The following is a 16,587-nucleotide window of genomic DNA, read 5'->3' as shown; positions in this document are numbered from 1 at the left end:
ATGAGTCTGAGGGAAATTAAAGGGCAGAGAAGTACTAGACCTTGAACTTGAACTTAGGCAGTCTTATTCCAAAGCCTGCGCTCTGAGTCACTGCCCACACTGGAATTTAATGGGGTTAGTCGGTTTGCCATTATTCTTGGCCACTTATCATTTGAATGCACTTATATTTGAGAATACATTATTCCCAGAGTTCATGTGCTGTGATAGAAGGTGACAGGGCCCTGCATCCACTTTCACAGCCTCCCTTGCAGCTAGGGCATGGCACATGGACTTGGCTCTGCCAGTCATACTCCACCCTCTGCCCTCCACTTCCCTCCTCTCAATGCCCCAAGGTCACACAAATGTTGCTTTGGAAGATAGTGACATAAAGAAGCAGAGACTATACACAATGCGTCCTGGTGAAGGTGGCGACTGCTTCTACTATCAACTGCTGGTGCTGTCTAAGAGGCATGCAGTGCTGGGCATCTTCGCTGGACCACGTTTATGTTGTGACTTGGCAGGAGGCCCTGCCGGAGTGTCCTCCAAGCCTGATTCTCCAGCCTACCTGGAGATTCTGTGGGTCATCCAACACTATTGTAATAAATCCTCTTTCTGCTTAATTTAGCTAGACCTAGGGTCTATTGCTTGTAAAGATGAACTCAAATTGATTTGAGTGCTAACTGAGCTTTTTTGTTTGTTTTCATCAAACTACTATATCCTTCTCCAGTTTCTCCCACAAATATTCTTTACCTTATCCTCAAAATCCTTTCCTCTCACACTTGTCCCCCAGGAGACTAACATTATGTCCCCAGGAACTAACATTTTATCCCTAAGTTTTCACCCTGTGGCAGCCTGACTTGCTACCTGTTACTAGACCAACTGATGTCAGCGGTTTCCTGATGTTGCCTGGGCTGTCACCCCGTGCGTCAAGTGGCTACTGCAGATATAACCGTAAAGATACAGAGCATCAAAGAGCTCAAAATCCAGAGCTCACTGTTAGGAACGGAGAGCTTGGTTTTGTCAATGAGACACATACACCAATTGAATTCTACAGCTTTCCCCTTCCTCTGTCTACTTTCCAATTCTCTTTTTGTAGATTTTGGATGTGCCAAAATATAAATCTCATTTGCTGTTTTTATATTTTAATCACTGGGAAAATATTTATGATACAGTCAAAATGCTTTTGGCTGAGTCACTGAAATCCATCTTATGCCAACTCAAGAATTCTAGGAATCCTGAGGATGAATATGGCTTCAGGTATGGCTAGATCTAGGTGCTCCAACAGTATAATCAGGGCTCTGTCCCTGCCTCACTAACTGGGTTTCTCCATTTGCCAGGCAAGATAAATGTCTGTCTATAACCCCAGCCTAACAGCCCACCAATTTAACAACAAAAGTACAAAGGGGCAGTGTTTCCCTGAAACTCTAAAATACATCTTACTTACACCATGGGCAACTCTGGTTCTCAGGCCTTGGGACTTGGGCTGAATTACACCATGGGCTCCCCTGGATCTCAGCCTGCAGATGATAGACCATGGGACTTCTCAGCCTTCATAATCACATGGGCTGATTCCTCAAAATAGATCACTATCTCTTCCTCTCTTGCCAGAAAAATTCAGAAAAATGTATTTGGCGAAATGCAAAAATCTATATGCATGTCCTAACAATTGGGCATTTTAATACAGAAAATACTTCTGAAGTCTTCCATGAAAAAGACATATGAGGGTTTTTTTTTTTTTTAAAGAACAGGTGATTAAATACTCTTCAGAAACAGCTGAGGTAAAAATATAAATCATTCCAATTAAATTTCCCATCAAGAGTGGTCAGTTTTGAAAGTGAGGGCAATGTAATAGGAAATGAAATGCACTTGCAGAAATTTTAGATGTTATATGTCTAAACATCTCATTCCAACGAGAGCAAACAAGTATTTCTGGACAGTCTACTCAGTGCAGCATAGTCATACCCCTGGGAAGTGACAGGGGACAAGATGGACAGCTCCTGCTTTGAGTGGTGGGGAGGGCTGAAGATACGGAGACAGATAGATGAGGTCCTTTCAGGGGGTGCTAAGTGCTATGAGGAGAATCAAAGAGAAGGATGTTTTGGGCACCATTGGCTCAATCCATTACTTCAGTTATATCACTTCAGCAAATAAGGCACTGAGCCCAAATTGGAAGACTTTAATCTCATTCTGTTGCTATTTTTCTAAAGATGACTTTGGCTGATCTTTTAGAGCAGGCAGTGGCCTCTTCTAAGATGGAAATATTTGAGAAGATAATGTGAAATGAATCTGAAATAATCATTGTCTGTGACTTAGTTTAGAAATAGTCAGGGTCACTTAATAAATAGCAGGATAAAATATTTCAGCAGCTTTCCCTTTGCTCAGAGCTGAGGGAGGATTTTAGCTAAGTGCATTCTGCAGAGCTGGGCACACAAAAGGCACTCAATAAACAAAATTTTGGGGAAAGGCAGGTGAGATAATTTGTTGGGTTTGCTCTAAATGGAAAGGGGAAAGATTAGTAAGCAGAAAAGGGAAAGGAGAGAGTAATCCAAAAAGAGGATGGTAGGCTGGGTTTAGATTAGGTGAAAATGCCCACTAATGGAGGGGAAAACATTTTTAAGACTTGTGGTGATCACTCTTCCCCTGGAAGATGTTAGTAAAATGTTTTGACAAATTGGCTTTTCAGATGCTCAAAAATGGGTCAAAACGCTTGCTTCCAGGAAGATGGAGTAGATGTATTTTCTCCTAATTCCTCTGGCTAAGTACAGCTAAAAGCCCTGGGCATGACATTCAAAACAAACACAAGCAGACTCTGAGAGGTGCAGAGAAGACGGCAGGCGGCCTAGGGGCCTTGGGACACAAAGGGGGAATGACGCAATGGTGAGTTCTTTGGATTTTCTTTTCACCCCATCACCACAGAAACACCCATGAGCAGAGACAGAAAATAAAAAAATGCCCTGACAAAAACCCACTTTTTCCCATCAAAAAATTAGTAAAGGAGCAGCCTAGCAAAACAGAGAAATTTTGGACAATAATTATTCTACTCCAGCCTCATCCCCACCCTCCAGCAGGTCAATGGAAAGCCTAGACTTTACCTTTGTTAGCTATCAGGTGCCAGTCTCCCTGCCAGGGTGTCAGAGAACGCTGATTAGGCAACCAGAGCTTTCATTCCGTTTTAGCAACAAGACTCCTTCCCTCCATGGTATCAGTGAAGGCCGGTGGAGAGCCTGGACTTCCACCCACCTAACAGTGAAGAGGAAGTTTACTGAAGAGGCAAGCCTTTCATCACTGCCCAGCAGTAGCAAGGCCAGCCCCTCCTGTGGCGTTAGTGGAAGCCACACGGGGAGCAGAAACGAGGCAACCCAACTTTGCCAGTCAGGGGAGTGTCCGTGGAGGCTGGTGAGGAGCTGGGCTTCCTGGCCCTAGCCAGCAGTAACGAAGAGACTCCTCACATTTCATGGAGGCCCGATGGAGAACTTGGACTTCTTTCTCCAGCTGGCTGGTGGTAATGAGGCGGTGCCTCCCCTTCTCAGGCTGGAATGGTGTCAGTGAAAGCCAGCTAAAACAGAAGCTTAAAGAAGGGCTGGAATTTCACAATATGATACCCAGAATGAACAGGTTTCAAGCCATAATCACTCGTTATGCCAAGAACTAGGAAGATCTCAAGCTTAATGATAAAAGACAATAAATACTGTATCAGGGCTGCCATAACAAAATCCCAAAGGCCAGTGGCTTAAACAACAGAAATTTATTTCTCAGAGTTCTGGAGGCTGGAAGTCCAAGATCAAGGCGTCGGCAGGTTGGCTTCTCCTGAGGCCTTTCTCCTCGGCTCGCACGTGGCCACCTTCTTGCTGTGTCCTCATATGGCTTCTACTCAGTGCACCCACATCCCTCGTGTCTCTTCCTTTTCTTCTAAGGACACCATCACATCTGATTGGGTCTCCACCCTACTAGCCTCATTTTGACATAATCACCTCTTTGAAGGCCCTATTTCTAAACACAGTCACATGGATTAGGGCCCATCATATGACCTCATTTAACCTTCATTACCTCCTTAAGGCTCCTATTTCCAAATATGGTTACATTCTGAAGTACTGGAGGTTGGGACTTCAACGAACGAATTTAGGAAGACACTATTTAGCACATAATAGGTGCCAACATTAAGATGTCAGAAATTTTAGAATTAAAACTACAGGTCAAAAATTGTAATGCAGTCATCATAACGGTGCTTCAATGAGCAGTTACGAACACACTTGAAACGTGTGTTTCACACAAGGAGGCCAAGAGCAGTAACATTGTAATATAAAAGCCTTCAGACCAGACTAGTTAAACGCTGGCCCCAAATACTGACGATCCATACACTGTCTAATTTCTTTGCAGTTAAAATGTTTATTTTCTCTTCAGTGGATCCTGTTTCTTTTTATGGAGACAGTTTAGCATCATGGTTAAGAGGCTAATTTCTGGAGTCAGACAGACTAGGGCTGTGGGTCCACAATTAGGTAGATGATTTACTCAGGGCCCCTGAGGCTCACTTTCCTCAGATGTGGTAGAGGGTACAGCTCTTCCCCACCCCCACTAGGACTGCTGTCCTGATAGAGCTGGGATATGAAAAGAGCTTGGGACTGTGCCTGGTCTGGGGAAAGCCCTCAGCGGGGACTCTAGGTGTTTGTTGCACATAGATGCGCAGATTACCTGGATACGTAGGGTCTGTACCTAGGAACAAACTTTTCTCCACAAAACTAGCCTTAGACCCAGATTCTCAAGCAGAGTGGCTGTCCCCAATGTTGCCTTTCCCACCCTTCACCCCACACTCCTCCCTTAGTGCAGAGTCTTCATTAATGTCTCAGCGGGTGGGTGCTTTTTAAATAGTCATTCAGATTGAGTTAGGTAGAGCTATAGTGTCCTAGGGTTCTCCAGAGAAACAGAACCAGTAAGATACACACACACATGGAGAAAAAGAGAGAGACACATTTATTTTAAGGAATTGGCTCATGCTAGTGTGAGGGCTGCCAAGTCTAAAATCTGTGGAGCAAGCCAGTAGTTTAGAAATTCAAAGAGTTGGGGTTGAAGTCTTGAGTCTGAAATCTGCAGGCTGGAAACTCAGACAGGGTTTCTGTGTTGCCGTCTGGAGGCTAACTTCCTTCTTCAGGAAAACTCAGTTTTTGATTTTAAGGCTTTGACTGATTGGATGAGGTCCACCCACATTATGAAGAGTAATCTGCTTCACTCAAAGTCTACATATTTAAATGTTAAACACATCTAAAAAATACCTTCTAAAAATACGTCTGAAAAAATACCTAAAAAAGTAACATCTAGACTGGCATCTGATCAAACAAACAACTGGATACTACAGCCCAGCCAACTGACACATAAAGGTAACCATCACATACGGAGGAAGTAATTTGACATTTATTTAAATTATATGCCTTTTTAATGTTTATGATAAATTTATTACCTGTGGTTCTCCCAAACTAGGTGCCTACTTGGGGGCATAGTAAATTGTCCAAAATTGGAATATTAGAAAAATGAGTTATTTTTGTAAACAATACTATATCATGGACAGTTGCACTTCGGTAGTTGTGGCAAATTGGTACCAGGACCCCTGAGGATACCAAAATTCATGGATGCTCAAGGCTCCTTTATAGCAGTATTTGCATATAACCCACACACATCCTCCCACATACTTTAAATCATCTCTAGATTACTATACTACCTAATACAATGTAAATGCTATGTAAATAATTGTAAATACAATGTAAATGCTATGCCAGTAATTGATGGCAGGTAAAATCAAGCTTTACTTTTTTGGAGCTTTCTAGAATTTAGGGGAATTATTTTTGATTCACAGTTGGTTGAATCTGCTATGTGGAACCCAAGGCTATGGAGGGCCGACTGTACTATCATCGTCCAGAATGTCAGCTGTCTGACTCTGCTGATCTCACGTAACTGTCTCCTGCTGACAGTGTGATGGTGAGGCCAGCAGATGGTGAGCCTCTTGGGTGCAGAGCAGAAATACTTGATGAGTGATTTCCTTTTTCCTCCCGTAAATGCACTGTCTGCTTTAGTTCTAATGGAGACAATTTTCATTTCTTCAGTTATGCTGCATATTTAATTTTATCCTGTGATGATTTATTGTCATTTATTGATCAGTGTTCTCAGCCGCTCCCAAGTGAACTCAGCCTGTAATTGGCTATGTTATAATATCCTCAGCTGGCAAGTCCGGCTAAAACACAGGGGAAGGTGACTACTGCCTGAAGGATTATTTTTCCTTTCTCTTGGGAGAACCACCTCTGAACTTGAGCCATATGTGATCCATTTCACCCACATCTAAACTGAAAGCCTTAAGCTCTTGGCTTTAGAGAATTCAGAAGGAGACTCTGAGAAGTCTTTAGTTTTTTCCCTCAGATATAGAAAAACCTTTAACAAATATGAATTAGGCAATTTTAATGAAAATTCACAGTGATAAAAAATTGAGAAAACCAAATCATCAAATAGTATAAACATCAATTTTATGTGAAATACATTAGAATGTTTTCACAGTTAATTAATAGAATGGGAAAGGGGTTGGAGTCACCTAATCTAGACCTTTTGCTCTTAGCTGATGAAGTCAAGCCTAGAAAGGTCCTGGGTTTGCCAATTAATTCATTAATTGCTAGATGTTGGCCAAAACCAAGACAAAAACCAAGCATCATGGCTTCTAGCCCAGGACTTTTTTTTACTACATGCCATGTGAAATTATTCTTCAGTATTTTTAGCCTCTTCCTTTATTCCTTAAAGAATTAACTTTATAAAAGTGCAGCTTTGCTTAAAATTACCAAACTTTTGATGGAGTGAAGGAATCAGAAGTACTCAGATGTTTGTATCTATGCATCACTGCTTTTCTCCAAATGCTTTTATTCTTGCAGTGATTTGGGGGATGCTACTGGACCCCTACACTATATCAGTGGACACTGAGGATCCGGGCTCTGCCTCTGAACTCATTCATTTAGTACGGCACCCACTACATGTCCAGCAGTGTGCTAGGTGCTGGGATTGCAGAGATAAATAAGAAGTGATTTTTTTTTTCTGCAAAGGGGCTTTGTTTAGTTGGAGGAAAGAGCATTTCACCAAATATACTACAAAAATGATACAGTAAGTGCTGTAATGGAGGCACAATATGAATAGAGGACCCTAGACTCAAAATGAAAAACGTGCCTTCAAGAGTATACCTTCTTGCAAAAGCATCATTTAAAACAGTGTAATAGGGTGAGAGTAGTTAGTCAGGTGAGGGAGGAAGAAGCCTTCAGGGTATGAGGAAGGGCCCACAGGGAGAGGCGCAGAGCGTGGCTGGGTGGAGAGACAAGAAGTTGATGAAGTGGGAGAGGAGGGTGGAGAGGGAGCTTGGGGCCGGTGGGGGAAGGGCTTAGGCTACATGCTGAGGAGTGCTTTTACTGTGGGGGACTTCACCATGAAGGTAAAAATACATGTAATACAATGTCCCATCACAGAAACTTTCAAGAAGAGGGGATGGGGCTTGACACAGTCAAGTTTACTTTTCTGAAAGATAATGCTGATCCTCAGCTAGAAATGAGGTAGAATATTCCTGCTACAACATTTGTTGTGTGAATCAAATAGTGCATGCGAAAGTGCCTGGTAAATTAGACAGCAAGACATAGATGTGAAATATTTATTAATGATAGTAAAATCAGATGGTGAAACATTTGTGAGAGTGAATACTGGGCAGAGAGCACATCTTTGAACATCCATAACATTTTGAGGTTTAATCCTGAGGCTATTTGCACCAGATTCTGCAGATGACAAAGAATGTTTCACCCATGCCTCTCTCAAAATTGCCTTAGCTAAATTGCACATTAATGCTCCACACTTGGTTTTAAACTAGGGCCCTTACAGGAAACAGCGTAGAAACTGCTTCTGCATTTGCCATGAAACCCTTTTCAAGAACTTTGGCCATTAAATATCTCAATTTTTTTATATAAGTAAAGGCATTTAATGAATTAATCATCATATACTATAATCATAATCATTAAGTATAAGTTAATTAATTAATACCAACAAAGGAAATAAGGGAAGATGAGCATAAAATTTATATACTAGGATGTTCATTGGTGTGTTACTTATAATGTGGAAAAAACAGAAAAGATTTACATGCTTCTCGATCACAGTGGAAATTAAATAAATTATGGTTTGTGTACATGATGGAATATTTTGTAACTATTGAAAATCACGATTTCAAAGACTAATGATATGAAAAAGTGTTCTTAATGGTAAGTGGAAAAAATTGTTGGACATACCATTTTTTTCCCTAGTTGGGAGCTAAAAACAAAATAGTAGTTTTCTCCAAAAGATTAAAAAGAATAGATCAAATTGTAATATTTAACATTTTTTCTGCATAAAATTAGTATAAAAATTTTTCTTTTCTTTTAAAAAATTTTTCCAACCTTCAAAAATATTACCAATTCTATAATGAGGTAAAAAGGAATTCATTTTTAAAAAGATTTATATTAAGTAATCTTATACTAAGAAATTATTAATCTTGATTATTCTTCTGTGGTTTATGCCTTATATTTTTGATGGACTCTTTGCTCCAATTATTAGTGCCAGTCTGGGAGATTTTACTCTAATAGCTGCAGGTTTCTGGGTTTTTCAACCCCATTTTCTCTGAGAGAAATGAAAGACCCCTTTACTTTCCCTTTATGGTCAATTTTTTATTAATTAAGAACAAAAGTAATTTTATTTCAAAAATATTTTAATCTGGCTTGCCAAAATATTCTGAGTGATGTAAAACCAAATGTGCTGAAGACACAAAAGAAGTTGAATATATCATTTTTGCATATAAAGAGCTTATGATTTATTTGGGAAGATGAGACAAATGCAGAGAACAACTGGGACATTAGAATCACAGTAATTTCAGAAGTTTGATAGTGATTTTCTAAGATTAGCCCACCCCTTTGATGCGGTAGGTGAAAAAAACGAAGCTAAGAAAGAGTAAGTGACTTTCTCAATATCACACAAGTAAGTAGGAGCAAGGACCCAATGTCCCAGTGCCGCTGAGCTATAAAAATGCAGTGGATTAAAATCTAAGAGGAAAGCAAGGTCAGGTCCTGAAAGAGTTAAGGGGAGAAGCGAGCAGGGGGCTGGTTAATAACAGTCCCCTGGCTGTGACTCTTCTTCAGCAGGCGACAAATATGTGGGGTCCTTCAGCCACTGAGACCACTCATTGATTGTATCGCACTGACTGCAGTAGTTATATCTGTGGTGCTGAACACTCGTCTTATGCATGTGCATCACTTTTATAGAGACAAAAGTCAAATGCCCAACTGCACTGTGAATTAGTCAAGATGCTTTCAGCTGCAAGCAACAGAAACCCAATTCAAACCATGACAAAACAAATAAGTTAAAAGAGGGAAATAATTTGTTGATACCTTTTTGGGAAGTCCTGGGCTTTAAGATTGGCAGCTTCTCGGAACCCAAATGTCGTTGTCAGGCCTCTGGCTCCGTCTTTCTGTCTCACCTTGTCTCTTGGCTTCATTCTTTGGGCGGGTGTTCCCCAGGTACTTGGCTTCCAGAAATCAAGGCTCACACCCTAGTGCTTAGAAACCCCCTGAAGATGTCTCCCTGGAAAGCTGTAGCAAAAAAGCCCCTGGGAAGACCTTTATTCTCCAGGCTTTGCGTGTGCCCATCCCTGAGCCAGTCACTGCTATAAGGGGATCTGTTTCTCTGGCGATGCAGCTGCATCCTGATCACCTGAAAAGGATTCCTCTTGGTAAGGAGGTGTCCTATTAATAGAAGAAGGGTTGGAGGAAGGGGAGGAGGTGCGCATCCAGTGTTCACTAATAGTAGTGGTGCTAATGACCTAAGTATTAACCATGCAATATATACAAAACTGCAAAAGGGGAGAAAGATATGATAATGAGGCTGCTGGCTAAGTTTCCCCAGGGAAGGTAGGCGGTGACGCATACTAGGGTAATATAAGATTCTGTTAATAATTAAATAAAGCCTAAGTGGAAAGTAAATCTCCTTTTAAGAAAACTCACACTATACTCACAGAGACAATTTTTTTTAATGACATATGCTTTTAGGGGTAATTGCAGTGACTAGACCAGTCCAACTTGCAGCTCTTAGGATCGAGGTGCTCTTTTTTTGAACAAACACTTAGACGGGAGTCTAAAAGGCAGAGTTGTGATAGCAAATCTCTTTAGAGAAGGACTCCAGAGACTAATCATTCATACAGTCAATGGAGACTTTAATTAGGCAGCACGATTTCTAAAAACAGTGGAGGAAAAAGCCCCCAGCATCACCTGTACATGAAAGCAAAGTCTCTTGTCACCAGTGTGATGGGTACAGTTTATCACAACAGGAATTCCTCCTGACATTTTCATTATGCTTTAAGCTGTCATATATTAACACAGCTGATCTTTATAACATTCCCAGGAAGTGGGCATTATTATAATCATCTACATTTTGTAGACAAGGAAAAACAGAGGCACAGAAAGCTCACACAGCTCATGAGAGGTAGACTTGAATTCTCCTGCTGGTGTTTTTCCATAGATTTAACAAGAAGAACACAAGTTTGGTGAGAGAGAATTGAGTTTGAATCTTGCCTTTACCACCTACTAACTAGGTAACCATACCTTTTGGCCCCCTTTTTTTCCTCAAATATAAAAAAGTGATAATGTTACCTAATACAACAGGTGCAATATTAAAAATTGTTTGTCATCTTAGGTCCTCTTATGGGTTTTCTTTCCTGAGCTCCTTTAAGTTTAGCCTGTAGGCTGGAGTGGGGAAGAGGGAGGAATACAGCCTGTCCTCCTGGTGTGGGTCTCACAGAGGAAGAGCCTCCCATAAGAAATGGAAGTAAAAGCACAGCCCGCATCTTCTGGCTGGAGGGGTAAAAATGAGAAGTGAAAGTGGAGGAAAAGGGCAGAAGCCAAGTTTTAGTTTTCTCCTTCCACCTTCTCAGGAGAGGAAGGGGTGTGGGCGAGCCCAACAAAAGAAGGTCTTCTGCCTCCATCTGCTTTCAGACTGGAAGGCAAGTCCCACCTGCAGGCTGGTCTACACCTGTCCTGACTAGTCTTATCAAAAGAGTGTGTGCATGATGTGATTAAGCAGAGCACCTTGGCTGCCCTTGCTGGGGTGAGACGTGGCTGGGAATTCGCTCGTCTTTCCAAAACTAAGGGCTCCAGGTGGACTGAAGTACTGAAAAGATGCATAGGGGTCAGCGCTGGAGATTTAGATTTAGAAATTGTAACTGGGTACTTTTGCTTTTCCTTGTGAAAATACATTTCTGTTTTTATTAATGAACTTAGCAACGGGGGTTCTCATTTCCAAAAATCATTTGGCAGCTGTTATCTCTTCACTCTGAAAGCGAGGAATTCCAGCATGTCCTTCAAAAGAATTAACTAGCATGGAATAAACAGTAGGTTATAAGGCAGTACAAAGAATACATGCCCTTAAGACTAATACTGGGCGATCTCCCTTATATGTGGAATCCTAAAAAAACCAAACTCAGAAACTGAGGATGGTTTGGTGGGTGCCAGAGATGAAGGTGCCAAAAGGTACAAACTTCCAGTTACGAAGTAAGTCCTGAGCATGTCACATGCAACAGGGAGACTATACTAAACTGTACTGTATTGTATATTTGAAAATCTACTGAGACAGTAGATTTTAAAACTTTTCATCACAAGGAAAAACAATGTGTATGTGTGGTGACGGAATTTAACTAGACTTACTGCGATCATTTCACAATATATACATATATCAAATCATTGTGTTCTACACCTTAAACTAATACAATGTTATGTATCAGTTATATCTCAGTAAAACTAGAAAAAAATACATGTTGTTTACAACCAGCTTTCATGTTTATTTCCTGTGAAAAGCAAAATGTTGCTGTTTCAAAGAAAAAACACAACTAGCTCTCCTCTCGTGGCTCTGCATTTTGCCTTAAGGACTGATGTGTCCAGGTCCTAGAAGGAATGGTCTGCAATTAGACTGTCAGAGTCACCAAATCAAAGTCCAAGCAATTACCAGTAAACAATATTTTAAATCTGGATTTCTTTCCAGACTTCACCTTAACAAAGTAGGGTCCCTTTGGCCAGACACTGTCATTCACAGAAACAGGCAAAAAAAAAAATTCTCCTTATTTGGGACACACTCTCTCCTCTCACTATATGTCCAGAAAGGGCAGTTTCTTAAACTCAGCAGGATGGCCATTTGGGGCTCGATAATTCTTCCTTGTTGGGAGCCAGTCTGTACATGGGAGGATGTTTAAGTAACATCTCTGGCCTTGACTCACTCGATGCCAGTAGCGACAATGAAAATGTCTCCAGTCTTTCTTTGTTAAGTGTCCCCTGGCATGGAGGAGGGGTGGGGGTGGGGGGGAGGGTACAGTCACTCTGGGTTGAGAATCGCCAATGCACAGTAACACCTAGGCGCTGTTGGTCACATGCAGTTCATTGGCTGTGATCTCTGCTGGGGGGCCCAGCCCCTCCGTGATGCAGCCTCAGCCCTAGTACAGGTTCAGCCAGTAATTCAAGAGAGCTTGGCTGGTGGGCAGCTGTTGGCATAGATGCCTGTGAGGGGGTGTGTGGGTAAAAGGGTAGAGTCCTAGCTTCTGTTAAAGTCCCATATTTGCTTCTCCTCTGCAGAATTCAGTTAATGATCAGAGTAATTACTGTGTTAATCAAGGACTTTTTTTCTCCTTGTGACCTCAGTTAACCCTTAAAAAACTACCCTATCTCCTTATTCCAGTGTGCTGTGCGAAGACTCAATTCTTAAGTGTGCCATGACGCAAACACGTTGGGAAAGTGCTGTGACAAAGAGTTAGAAGGATGTCTTTCTCACTCAGACAGCTCGATGCCACGCTGTCTAAAAAGTGGATTCCTGGCTCTCATGCCAGACCTACCTCAGCAAGATCTCCCTTGAGGACACCTGGGAATCTGCATTTAAAAACCCCACTGAGTCAGAATTTTCTATGTTAAGAAAAAGACATCTCCACTTTCCCACCAAAACCAAAAACACACGAGAGTAATGAACCCAAAGAGAGGTCCCCTCAGGGCTTTCTCCACCTCTAGTGTCTGATGGGCCACTTGCTCCCTAAAAGAAGGACAATTGTTTCCTCTTCCCTCCTCAGTCAGCTGGAGGGCTTCATTATTTCCTAATTAAAACCTGAAAAGATGGGGACTTTGGCCCAAAAATGACATTTTGCTTACTTGACTGAATGTCTCCCCCAAAATCAATACCCTGAGCTGGATACATCTGCTGCCTTTTTTCTTTTTCTTTTACTTTTTTTTTCCCCCTGAAAATCAATGTGCTTGGCTCAACTAGTTCAAAAACGAGAACTGAAACAAACAGCTGGATTCATTTAAGACGCTTTCTTTTCATTTTAACTTGAAGTAAATGTTTCAGCAGATTGCCTTTGCGGCAGTCGAAGGCCAACATAAATTTAAACAGCGGGTTGCTTGCCTTTAAGAAACCAAGACGTCCTAGTGTCTGGGCCAACAGAGCCTGGCCGGGGAGTTGGCAGGGGGCTGCAAAGCACAGGACTCCGTCAGCTTCACGCACAGAAGGGGGACTCCTGCTCTTGGGGAGGATGTAACTAATACAAATGCAACCTGGCAGGGGCACTCTGAGGACGGGCTCACAAGTTGTCAACTATCCCACACCCTGCTATTCACCATGGCCCCCTGCCCAGCCCCGGGGTGGTTCCTCTCTATTGTCTACCTCCTACTCGGGCAAGAGCAGATTGTTAATTTTCCAAAGGGGAAACAAAGTGATAGCACACTGTGAAAATCTCTGTTGACTGTGCAAAAGCCGTGTTTGTCCCCATTTCTCAAGCCTCGGCTTTTGTTCGGGTTTATCATTTTCTCAGTGGGAACAAGGTAATCTTAGATTACCAAAGGATTTTTGCCCTGAATCCAGTTCAAGTATGCCTGAGATTGTATCGATGGATACCAGCCAATGAAGGGAGATGAGAAAGTTCAGATGGGCAAGGTGATCATTTCATTTGTTAATTCATTTGACAAATCTATATAATGAACAGGGATTATGTGCTGCACTCAGTGCTGAATGCTAGAGGCACGATGGAAAACAGACTGGGTTTCCACCTTCACTGAGCTCATTGGTGTTATTTACATAATAATGCAAATAGATGTTTGAGTACAAATGTGCGTGGGAACGTGGGAAACCTTGCCAGGGAACTGGCGAGACCCAGGGGCCAGACCACACAAGTTCACGTGTAGTGTTATGTCTTTGTCTACAAGCAAACAGCATTTTATCGATGGGCTTACCGTGAATGTGAGGTGACCAAATTTGTTTTAACTCAGTCTGTGCTTATGAACTGAATCCCAGGTAGACTTCATGACTTGCTGTTTGACTCATGAAGCAGAAGGTATACTTGTTAGGCTATAATTAATTACCTATCTGAGGAACTAGGATAAAAATATCCTTTTAGAAATAGAATCAGAAATTCTGACAGCCAGTGTGTCAAGTCCTTTGGTGGCCCTCAGCAGATGAAATGAACTGAAAGTATTAATTCAGATACAGAAATCACTTGGATCTTGGTTTATGTAGGTTTATACTGTTCATGAAATACTAAGTAAATACAGATAGCTAATAAAATTATTGCATGGGTTGCAGAGAGTTGCATGGTGTCCTCCCCAAATCCACGTCCACCCAGAACCTCAGAATGTGACCTTATTGGAAATGAGATCTTTGTGAGTGTAATTGGTTAAGGGTCTCTGGATAAAATTATGTCTGATTTACAGTGGATCTAAGTCCAATGACTTGTGTCTTTTAAGAGAAAGGAGATGGAGATTTAGACACAGAGAGACACAGAGGCCATGTGAAGACAGAGGCAGAGAACTATGGTGCCACAAGCCAAGGAATGCCAGCAAGTACCAGAAGCCGGAACAGAGAAGAAAAGATTCTCCCCCAGAGCCTTTGGTGGGAATCCTGCCGATCCCTCAGTTTGGACTTCAGGTCTCCAGAACTGTGCAAGAATAGATTTCTGTTGTTTTGAGCCACCGAGTTTGTGGTGATTTGTTATGACAATCTGATGACACTAATACATGGGTGCAAACTGGCTTCCCACTCCCAAAATTACACTGCAATTATTGGACGTTTTTAAACCGCCACTGAAACATTACAAAATGGCTTTGTTGCACGAATTTTTGCAACAGTTTTTCTTCTCTCTCTTTTTTTTTTTAAAGTAAAACAAAGGTAAATGTCTCATGATGCTTGCTTCCTGCTTTAGCAGCATTTGAGGGAGGATTTCTACACATTTGTAATAGATTAAAAAAGAAAAAAAACAAACTAAACCAAATCCTGTTTATTCATTTTAAACCTAACAAGTTGCTGTGGAATTAGAAAAATATTTTGCCTTTGCCCGTGACCTTTCCCTCAGGCTGGCGTGGCCTGATTGACACAGGTTCAACAACAAATACTGACTGCATCATGCCCGCATCTGATGCAATAGGGAGGATAGGAAAGGACAAAACGCAAAATTCGGCACAGGGCCTTGGGAGAGGCTGTGCGGAGTCACTAGTTTTAGTACCTCTGCCTGTGCAAATGTGGGAAGAATGAATAATACTCACGCATTATAGGTTTCTCAATCTGCTTCACTGAGCTTTTTTTTTTTTAAGGGTCTCATTCTGAGAAAGAAAACAAAATAAAATAAAGCATAGCTGAGCTTAAGAGTCAAATTGAGAATGGTGTTCTCTGCCACAAAGCCTTGGCATGTTGAGCAGTGTGAAAAAGATTATTAGCTTAACAGCCACCCCCAACAGAACTGTGCCCCTAATATCTTCCAGTGGAAAGTGTAGATGTCCTCTGCTAAGTAGTGATTGAAGGTGAGGCCAAGAAAAACCAGTTATCACGTGTGAGATGCATGGCTACTTAATACCTTTTATAGACACAAAATAAACTGCTCCTGAAAAGATACATTTGCAACAAGAAAAAGTACTTAGCAAGATAATTCCATAGATATCATACAGTTTATTTTATTTTTATTTATATTTACTTTTTATTATATATATATTTTTAGCTTTAGTTTTATGGGGAGGAGAGTAATTAGGTTTATTTATTTATTTTTTAATGGAGGTACTGGGGATTGAACCCAGGACCTCATGCATGCTAAGTATGCACTCTACCACTTGAGCTATACCCTTCTCCCAACATCCTATAGTTTAGCTTTCATCTCTTGTTTGAGAATCCAAAGTTGAAGAAATTATCCATTGAGCTTAACATGAAAGCTAAAGGCACAAGAATTCCAGTTTGGTAACTGTCAATGACATGGACTGTAAGACATGAAATGGTCAGTAAATGTCAATTTAAATGTATCTTTGATCAAATTTGTGTAGCTAAAAGGAAGAAGAGAAACTGTAAAACTGAATTTCAATACTTTTTTCCCTACATAGCACATTCTCAATATTGCTATGAAATATTTCTCTCTCAAATTTTGGTTTTATCTGTATTCCTAATCTAGAGATAATTCAAGCTAAGTTTCTGCTTAGGTCCTGTCTTCTGACTCCCTCCAATCCAGTCTCCATTCTTGTTGCCTGAGTGATTTTTACTATCCTATTATTGCCACTCAAATTCCTTTGGACCTTTCCC

Source organism: Camelus bactrianus, chromosome 8 (genome assembly GCF_048773025.1).
Source record: "Camelus bactrianus isolate YW-2024 breed Bactrian camel chromosome 8, ASM4877302v1, whole genome shotgun sequence".
Lineage (NCBI taxonomy): Eukaryota > Metazoa > Chordata > Mammalia > Artiodactyla > Camelidae > Camelus > Camelus bactrianus.
The sequence above is the reverse complement of the archived record's forward strand: the minus strand, read 5'-3'. Positions refer to the sequence as shown.